An 11,066-nucleotide genomic window follows, 5' to 3' on the forward strand; every position below is an offset into this window, starting at 1 on the left:
CCGTGCACTCCAAATGAAGATAATTTAGACAAAAGAACAGAGCGAACGACCATATAAAATGCCTTTGAAAAGTCAAGAAATAGACCCAAAACACACAAGCCCTTGTCAAGATTAACACGCACAAACTCTGTTGCATCTGAAAGTGCATGCAAGGTAGAGAAACTGGGACGAAAGCCATACTGATGGTTAGTTATGAGAGAATTACCTGCAGTCGTATTAGTACTAAATACAAATGAAGAGAGTCTACAATACACTACTTTTTCAACAACCTTAGAAATTACAGGAAGGAGAGAAATTGGTCTATAATTTGAAATTAGAGATGAATCACCTTTTTTAAACAAAGGTACAACATTAGCAACCTTAAATAAATGAGGAAAAACACCAGAAGAAAGAGAGAGGTTAGTTATGTGTGAGATGGGGTTAGAAACAAACTGACCAATTTTTTTAAGAACATTACAGCTCAAACCAAAACCATCAACTGTACGGCTACTTGAAAGCTGAGAAATAATGTTAGAAATTTCGGTATCACTGCGTGGAAAAAGGAAAAATTACTTTTCTGCTAAGGGAAAACTACTTACTCTCCTGTAGGATGGATTAGGAACTGAAGGAATTGAGGTGAAATACGAATTGAAGGCGCTTGCTGAAGAATTTTTGTCCACGAAAGATCCATCAGCTTTCCTGTACTGACAAGGGGGGGACTGTTTGAGTTTCTTGCGCGAAAGAGCTTCATTAACTACAGTCTAAACCTTTCGCAAATTCCCCTTACACTCATCAATTCGACGCAAAAAATATAGCTTTTTGGCTGCACGTACTGAAGAAGTAAGCACATTTTTATAAAGTTTATACTTCAAAAGATCATCCTGTGTCTTACTTTTACATGTAGCCTTAAACAGAGACGCCTTCATATGTGTAGCATTGATCAGACCTCTAGACATCCTTGGACATTTAGGTATGGAATTCCTTGGCCTCTTTCTAAGAGGAAAATGCTTATCCAACAGAGCTCCCATACGAAACAAAAATAAACTCGTTGCACAATCAACATCATTAGCTTCAAGAACACTAGACCAATCATTACTCTGAAGAATATGTATTAAATTAGAAATTTCTTTATCTGTGGAAGTTCTAAAAGAAAACTCACCCTGCTCATCCACAACAATCTCAGTTTGAGGCACAAAAAGGGAAACATAAATAGGGAAGTGATCAAAAAGATCAGTGAAAACAAGACCAGAAGTAAACTTCAAATTCGAAGAATGAGAAATGAAAATATTGTCTATTAAAGTGGCAGAATTTCTAGTAGGGTCAACACGAGAAGGAAAAAAAATTGAAGGAAGTAGACCAGAAGAAGAAAGCACATCAAAGAGATGGTCACATTTATCACTTGATCCAATATTTAACATATTACAATTAAAATCTCCCAAAACACAAATACGTTTTTTAGAGAAAGACCCCACACGAGAAAGTTGATCAAGCAAATCACAGAACAAATGTGTTGGAAAAGGAGGGGGCTTATAAAACAAACAAACGGTGTCACATGCAAACTGGCTTTTCAGATCAATAACAAGAGAATAAACTGTCCTACTATTTGACACTACTGATGTAAACAAGGATTCAAGGTCAGACCTTCTTCTAAACTCAATATCAGACTTTATGAATAAAGAAATACCTCCTGAGCACTTTGTTACCATTCTGGGGATATGGACAGCAACATAACCATGCATATCATAGGCTGTAAAATTTTCACCATCAGATAACCATGTTTCTGTTAAACCAATTACATCAAAAGGGCAAGAATTATCAGCCCACAAATACGATTTCAGACTATCCCATTTATCTCTTATCCCACGCACATTCAAACAAAATACATTAAAGCTACTATTTAAAGACAGTGAGGGTTTAATTTTATCACAATAATAAATGGTAGTGTGATAATTACAGCTAGAATTAACCATAGATTCAAAGAGAGGATCAAGCGTGTGAGTCTCTTGTTTACCAGCCCTAATTGGTTGATGAAATATAACCAAATTAAGAATAGAAGAATTCAAAAGAAAAGAGAAATCACCCATAATTATCACAAATAATAAAAATACACATAGAAATATAAGTGGGATGGCACAAATTATCCAAAGTACTGGACCAAAGTATAATGTGACACCAGTTGCTATTACATGAGCTGCAAGTGTGCTGGACTGACAAAAAAATAATAGAAGTTAGGCTACATGAAGGTGAGAAGATCACAAAAAGCATAATGAGATATCAGTAAAATGAAAGTAGAATCAAAGTATTGGCCCAATTTATAATGTGGGACCAGAAAATATGTAAGCTGTAACTGACATGAGAAAGAAAGAAAAAAAAAAAATATAATAGTAGTCAGCCTACCTGAAGGTGATAGGATCACAGACAAATATAAATGCATATCAATGGAATGACACATATTATTCCAAATATTAGCCCAGAGTATACTATGGGTAGTAAAAAATTATGAGAGAGCTGCATATATACTGACATGACAAAAATTTGATTGAATTCAGGGTACACAAGGGTGATAGCATCAAAAAATAAGATAAAGAAATATCAATGAGATGGCATATATTATTCAAAATAATGACCAAAAATATAATATGGGACCAGTCAAAATTATGCAAGTTGCATGTGTGTTGACATGAAAAAATTATGATAGAATTCAGGTTACGGGAAGGTGATAGGATCGCTAACCCAGATAAGGGAATAATAGTGGCATGGCAAATATTCATCAAAATATTGGCCCCAAGTATAACGTGGAACCAGTCAAAATTATATGAGCTGCAATTATGCTGAAATGACAAAAATATGAAAGAAATCAGCCTGCATAAAGGTGATAGGATCACAAACAAACATAAAAAAAAAAATAAATAAATAAATAACAGTGGGATAACATATAGGATCCATAATATTTGCCCAAAATGCAATATAGGACCAGTGAAAATTATATGAGCTGCAAATGTGCTGACATGACAAAAACATTATAGAAGCCAAGCTACATGATGGTGAAAGGATCATAAACAAGCATAAAGAAAAATCAGTGGGAAGGCACATATTATTATAAGTATTAGCACAAACTATAATGTGTGACCAGTTGATATTATGGGGGTTACAAGTATAATGACACAACAAGAATATAATGTAAATCAGACAACGTGAAGGTGACAGAATCACAAACAAATATGAAGAAATATTAGTGGGAAGGGACATATCGTCCAAACTATTGGCACAAAGTGTAATATGGTACCAGTCTAAATTATGTGAGGACAGTAAAGAATAATAGAGGAATATTTTAAGAACAGCAAGTAAATCCCTACAGAAACAATGCAATATATTATAAGAAAATAAATCTAAATCCATCACTTTAATTTATCTGCATTTGCAGCACATAAATCAATTTCACTCTGATTATTAAACTTAACCCCTCTTCCAGATTGGGTTTTATACAGGATATCACCTTTACTGGACCAAACATTACGTAAGCCAAGCTTTGACTTGGCATATGAAAGAAGTTGTAAGCGTGGTTTTGTAAGTGTCTCAGAAAATAGAATCCCTGATCCTTTCAAATCCTTCTTTTGTCTGATAAGCAGTTGACGAACTCGTAAGTTGCAAAATTCAACAACTATGGGTCTGGGTTTTGTAGATGGTTTGCCAATTCTTTTGGCTGATACAACATCAGACTGAATAATTGGTATGCCAGGAAATTTCCCAGCACATAGTGACAAAAATTGACTTTCAGTGTTTTCAATGGAGGTCTCCTCTTTCACCCCAAAGACAATAATTTGGTTGCTCAAAGCCTGCTGTTCAAAACGGTAATTTAATCTTGCCAGGTTAGACTGGATAGTCTGGAAAGAGTTTTTAAGGTCTATCATGGATGACTCTAAATTAGCCAATGAAGATTCAACAGAAAATATGCGTCTGTTATAGCTTTCAAGAGTTTTATCCACTAAATTACTAAGATCTAGGTTGAGGCCAGCATACACCTCCTGCTTGATTGCATCCAGCTTATCTGAAGAGATAGTGACATTATGTTGCATGGATGTCTGTTCCTCTTTCATTTTAACCACTGCCTCATCTACCTGGGAAGAGATCTTAGCCAATATAAGGTCATCAAGCAACCCTATCACTGAAGATTTAAGATTGTCAGGTTGTAGTGAATCTGCTAGCATTTTATGTTTGATTTTCATGCTATTTATGTGGTTAGTGAGCATGAGTAGCTGCTCTGAAACAGATTCTGATCCAGAGAATTGGATTGAGCTATCAGACCTTAGTTCACGAGGTGGCTTGAAATGACTTTTCATTTCTTATCTGAAGTAAACAACAAAACAGGACCAGAAATAAGCAGTGGTATAAGACAGTTTGGGTATAAGGCAGGATATAGTCCACAATGAAGTAACAAATTTCAAATACCAAAGCAGGGGATTGTGAAATTTGAAGAATAGAAAGCAATCAGCAAAAAACATCAAGCATCAACAGTAGCAGTGGTATAAACCCAAGGGTTGGTTACTGTAGTCAAATTACAAGTTAAAATTGGTATAGGTCTCTCCTGATGAGTCCCCTCTTACACCCCAGGGGTGGGGGCTGCTATGTGTGCCTGCCTTTACCCACTGGTAGGCAGGTAGAACCAGTACTTCAGGAGGCTTAAAGTGTTGCTGGTTATGCCAGAAAACCTCAAATTGAAATATGAAATTTTTAGGGGGGAAGGTAAACTGAATTTCCTTATTAAATCTGATTTAGTTGACCATTTAAACTTTTGAGTGCTGCGGTGTGTCAAACTTTTGAAGTGCTAGCAGAATGTAATTACCTGAAGGTTGCTTTATTAAACTGATAAAGTCCATAAGCTTACTTTTGTTGTTTTTAATGTAGTCGATACATTTTTATTACGTTTTTACAAGTTGCACAAACATTTGGGAGGGGGGGGGTTCAAAACCCCCTTATCCTTCCCCAGAATATGGCCTTGCTTTGGATCCATCTTATGTCTATTCATACCAGAAAACTGTGACTTTCTAAGATTTTCTTTCTTCTTCTTCTTCTTTTGCATTTTTTTTTTCAAAATTATTCAACTTCTTGGACAACATCATATTTTCGTCAGTGTTGTCACGTTGAAGCGTGAAAATCAAGAAGCAAAACTAATTAGACAAACTTTGCAACGTAATATGGGTGGGACAAAGTGTATTCTCAAAATCAAGGGGAAGGGGTAAGCTAGCTATATTTTATTTCAGTAGAAATACCGAAGGGGCGCCAACATTCAGGAATCGAGTATACCATGTGGTGCATAGCAATTGTGGTGGAGCTGTACCATGATTTTGGGACTGTGCCAAGTGTTTTGGAGACTGTGTCAAGTGAGGCAGAACTGTGTCAAGCAAGGCAGAACTGTGAGACATACGTGACATTCCGAGATTTACGTAAGGTGGTGGAAAGTGGGTGACCCTTCGGAAATACCAAAGACAGTTACATCTTTAAAGGAATCAACACTTACTGTGGAAAACTTCTGCTGACTTGGACAGCTTTCGACGCGCGTCAGAAATGGCCCAGTCCCTTTCAAATAACCAGCAGTATTCAAGAACTAGTCAAATACCACATATTCTTGGAAGCTCAATTATCAAAACTGTTCCTCGGGCTTCGATATGAAGTGACATGTCTCTGAACTCTATAAACTACCCTAGAGTAGGAGAAAAAATGCAACCTAAAGCAGAAAAAAGTATAAAAATAAATGATATCCCGGTAAATTCTATAAACTATCGGAAAATAGGAGAAAAGATACAACCTAAACCAGAGAACAAATACTCTAAAGAGAGAAGTTTTGATGCAGAGCGAGAGCCACTTTTAGAATCAGTTTCAGGAAGATGACTAAGTTTTGGTTCAACGAAAGGCATAGAGATTGATACAAAGAAAAATGTTTATAGCACAATTAAATCAAATCTATGACCTGGAAATAGCAATCTAAAAAAGGAAGTGAAAGATAGTGAAAACGTTTAACCAATTTAATGCAAAAGATGCTTCAACAAGGAGAGCTTGGCCTTGGCCTCATATCTTGGCCTTGTTATGAAGCGGAAAAAAGTGACCTTATAAAGTCCGTGCCCGATGTAATTAAAAGTGCAGAAAAAAAGTTTGAAGTTAGTGCAGATGAGTCTAAACAGTTAAAGGACTCAATAAACCAGCATGCCAAAAGAGGCGTAATGGTTTATCAGAAAAGAAGCGTATCTGATAAATATCTATCAGGTAAGTACAGAACATTTTCTTACGTTTCGATAGGTCTATACTCGTTTATGCATGCGGATCAAAGGGGGTGGGAATGCTTACAAAGGGTTCATGGGGTGGTCCTCCATTATTTTTAGGGCTCCTTCAATTCGTCAATTTTTTAAGTGCTTTGGTAATTTGCCCCTAACTACCTCCAATTTGGATTCCAGGAGGTTTGGACGAGGGTCTGCTATAATACCGTAAGTTTCTTAATAGCACTTTATATAGTTTTATAAAGATATAATGTTTATTGACAGGTTGTAAAAGTAGCTAACAGGCTGGACAGAATATCAGAACCTTGCATCAACTTGCTAACTTTTTCTCGCATATTAGACTAAGGCTAGTGATCTTTTACAACCTGAGGGTTATGATTCCTTGGTTTATATCTATGTTCAGTTATTCTTTAGTATGTTTGTGAAATCAAACTTAAAATCTGTAGGTGTTATTCATTAACCTGTTGTATATTTGTACCTTTAGTCCAGAGACCATGGACTATTTTTGGAGTTGGTCTAATTACGAAGCCTATTCCTAAAATAGCAGCCTTTAAGCATAGGAAATTTTTGATTTTTAAATCCCTAGACAATGGAACATGCGTGCGTGAATCTTCTGATATTCCGTTTTTGGTTCCATTGTAACTGAACCACCCTGTAACTGAACCCCAAGTAACTGAACCACTGTAACAGAACCACCGTGCAACTGAACCACCGTGCAACTGAACCACCGCGCAGCTGAATCCTTGTGCTACTGAACCCTCATGCAACTGAACCTCCTTTAACTGAACCCTCGTGCAACTTAACCCCCGTGCAACTCAACCACATTTAACTAAACCCGTGTAACTGAACCACCATGTTACTGAACCACCGCGAAACTAAACCACCGTGCAACTGAACCCTCATGTAACTGAACCCTCGTGTAACTCAACCACCGTAATTACATTGGGTAAAACACAAGTTAGAATCTTTACATGTTCAACCTTGTTGGAATTGTTTGCTTTCTTAAGTCTTTATATAAATTACTGTCAAGATGATTTATAAAAATGTTCTGTTATGTTATCACAAAAACAAAGAAAATTGGACGTCATAAACTCTTCAATCCAGATTTATTTCTCTTTTTTATGTCTGTTAATGGGGGTTCCCTTCCCCCTGTCACTTTATACGGGTCTAAGCGTTTACCCCTCGCCCCCGCGGCACAGTCCCCCTCCGCCCCTCCCGGCCCCCCCGCCCCTGCAAAATACCCCTCGCGCGGCAATTATGTTTTTCAAAATTTAAAATCTTCTTTGAGTCGTGGTATTTTTTAGTTTAATGGAGAAGTTCAAAGGGAAGTGGAAAAGAGGAATTTATGTGTAAATCTTGCCCCCTCCCCCTCCGTGCAAATTCTTTCTCCTCATTAAAATTTTACATAAAACCCCCCCGCAAAAAATTTCCGTGGGTTTCCCAATGACAAATACTATCTGTAAGCAATAGACAAATCAAAAAACTTTAAAAGGAACTGAAATTTCTGCAATGGGGTTATCTGATTGTTTTGTAGCTAGGATAAGAGGGAGATACCTCAAAGGGTGCATTTTGATGCCGAAACATCTCAGCTCTTATTGAGCCTTCAAATAAATACAGAATTAGCTCTAAGAAAGAGACGACAGGACAGGGGTGGATCCAGGATTTTTTAGGGGGGGGGGGGTGCAAAATAGGTTGATCCGATAAAAAAAAATTAGGGGAGGGGGCGCAAAATAAGTTGATCCGATAAACTAGCATTAGGAGCAAGTCTAATTAACGCAAACTTGAGTTAATTAAGTAACTTACACTACTTTAGACTACGCTAGGGGGGCACACGCCCCTTTCACCCCCCCCCCTTAGATCCGCCACTGCAACAGGAGGATGGAGGAAGAAATTGTTTGATAATCCCCAGGCATTTCTAGTCTTTTTTTTTATACGCCGAACGTGATTGGAGACTAACCAACCGCAAGAGGTATTTTTTTTATTTGGGGGGGGGGGGAGATTTTCCACGGGTACGTATTTTCTGGGGGGTATTTTCCGGGAGGTGTTATTTTACGTGGGGTATTTCCCTCAAGGGATGTTTTACGCGGGGGGGGGGGCAACGACGGCTCTCACGGTCTATATACTGTAATGTTTTTTTTTACCACTTGGCTTATTTTGTTGTTTTCATTTTGTGGTATTTTCTACGCTCGTAGTTGGTCATCGTTTGGTTTGAAAAAGGGTAATTACCTACTTCGGTGGAGCCGACACAAAAGCTACTTTCTCTTTGTGTTTGGAAACTTTTGGTTTGATTTTTATTTCTTAGATGAATCAGGCCTGAACGTTGTGTAATAAAAATCTTTACTGAAAATATCGGAACTTTGAGAATTTAGATAACAATAAAAGTCGCCTTTGGTTGCGCTTTCTTTAAATTAATTAAAAAGATTCTTTCGAAAAAAAAATTTTCAAAGAAAAGTGAAGAGTCATATTAAACCAAAGACTAGAATAAATAAGTTCCTATAATAATTCAAACACGAAATGATCAGAAATTACTAAAAAAAAGAAACCCAAAACGAACAGAATAATGTCTTTTGAAAAATATTGCTTAGTATTGGGGTATGCAAAAAGTTGAAAAAAAAATAAAGTAATATCTATTCTCAGTGAGGATATGACAGCCCTGTGAGGGAAATGATAGAATACTGTCATTTGAAAAGCATTGTTTAGTATTGGAGTATGTATAAAATTGAAATTAATAAAGTAATATCTATTCTAAGTGAAGATATGAGGGCCCTATGAGGGAAATGATAGAATGATGTCTTTTGAAATGCATTGCTTAGTATTGGAGTATGTATAAAGTCGAAATTAATAAAGTAATATCTATTCAAAGTGATGATATGACAGCCCTTCGAGGGAAATGATAGAATTATGTCTTTTGAAAAATGTTGATTACTATTGGGGTATGCATAAAGTTGAAATTGATAAGGTAATGTCTATTCTAAGTGATGATATGACATCTCTATGAGGAAAAAGATGGAATAATGTCTTTTGAAAAGTATTGCTTAGTATTGGAGTACGCATAAAGTTGAAATTAATAAAGTAGTATCTATTCTAAGTGATGATATGAGAGTCCTATGAGGGAAATGATAGAATAATGTCTTTTGAAAAGTATTGCTTAGTTTTGAGGTATGTCTAAAGTCGAGATTAATAAAGTATTATCTATTCTAAGTGATGATATGACAGCCCTATGAGGGAAATGATAGAATAATGACTTTTGAAAAGTATTGCTTAGTATTAGGGTATGAATAAAGTCGAAATTAATAAAGTAATATCTATTCTAAGCAATGATATGACAGCCCTATGAGGGAAATGATAGAATAGTGTCCTTTGAAAAGTATTGCTTAGTATTGGGTTATGCATAAAGTCGAAATTAATAAAGTAATATCTATTCTAAGTAATGATATGACACCCCTATGAGGGAAATGATAGAATTGTCTTTTGAAAAGTATTCCTTAGTAGTGGGGTACGCATAAAGTCAAAATTATGCGTGATTGAAGGCCTTTGCGTACTTGTTGTTATATAGTTTAAAAGAATTTTATGGCCTGTTGATTAGCGGTTATTTTTTTTTTAATTTTTACTCTTCGTATTCGGAGGAAATAAAAAGTTTGAATTGAATTGAATTCTAAGTAATGATATGACAGCCCTATGAGGGAAATGATAGAATAATGTCTTAAAAAAAAAATACACAATTAACTTTGAAACATCAAGAGAATGTAACAGTGACAAGGTAAACCACGACAAAACACTACTGAAATAAACCAACTCCTGCACTTCAACGAAAAAAAAAAATCAAAAATGTACTTTGAAACAACAAGAGAATGTAGCAGTGACAAGGTAAACCACGACAAAACACTACTGAAATATTCCAACTCTTACATTTCAACGAAAAAAAAAAATCTAAAATGAACTTTGAAACATCTTCAGAATGTCACACACAAAAACACACACACATAAACACACACACACAAAAAAACACACACACAAACACACACACACACACAAAAACACACACAAACACACACACAAACACACAAATACAAAAAAAAAAAAACAAAAACAAAAACAAACAAAAACAAAACAAAACAAAAACACACACACACACAGAAACACACACACATACACACAAACAAACAAACACACACACAAACACACACACGAACACACACACACGAACACAAATACACAAAAACACACACACAAAAACACAAACAAACACACACACAAAAAAAAAAATACAAACACACACACAAAAACACACACAGACACACACACACAAAAACACAAACACACAAACAAACACAAAAACAAACAAAAACACACACACAAACATACAAAAACACACACACACAAAAACAGACACACAGAAACACTCACACACAAATACACACAAACAAACAAACACACACACACACACACACGAACACAAACACACACGAACACACACACACAAAAAAACAAAAAAATCAAAACAAAAAAAAACACACAAAAAAACAAACACACACACACACACACAAACACAAACACAGAAAAACAAACAAACACAAAACAAACACAAACAAAAAAAAACAAGCAAAAACACAAACAAACAAACAAACACACACACACACAAACACACAAACACAAACACACACACAGAAAACACTACTGAAATAATCCAACTTTTACACTTCAACGAAAACGAAAGAAATCAAAAATGAACTTTGAAACATCAAGATAATGTAACAGTGACAAGGTAAACCACGACAAAACACTACTGAAATATTCCAACTCTTACATTTCAAC

At 35.8% G+C, this 11,066-nt stretch overlaps 2 pseudogenes; one reads left to right on the forward strand and one right to left on the reverse strand.

Annotated features, from left to right (window-relative positions):
* Positions 1 to 548: 548 nt before the first annotated feature.
* Positions 549 to 2,063, reverse strand: LOC148954285 (uncharacterized; annotated as a pseudogene).
* A 3,481-nt stretch (positions 2,064 to 5,544) lies between these two features.
* The window catches only part of LOC148954286 (uncharacterized), a 13,440-nt pseudogene continuing 7,918 nt past the window's right edge, over positions 5,545 to 11,066 (forward strand).

This window comes from Artemia sp. Qi Xiang Cuo, chromosome 3 (genome assembly GCF_049724085.1).
Source record: "Artemia sp. Qi Xiang Cuo chromosome 3, ASM4972408v1, whole genome shotgun sequence".
NCBI classification, from domain to species: Eukaryota; Metazoa; Arthropoda; class Branchiopoda; order Anostraca; family Artemiidae; genus Artemia; species Artemia sp. Qi Xiang Cuo.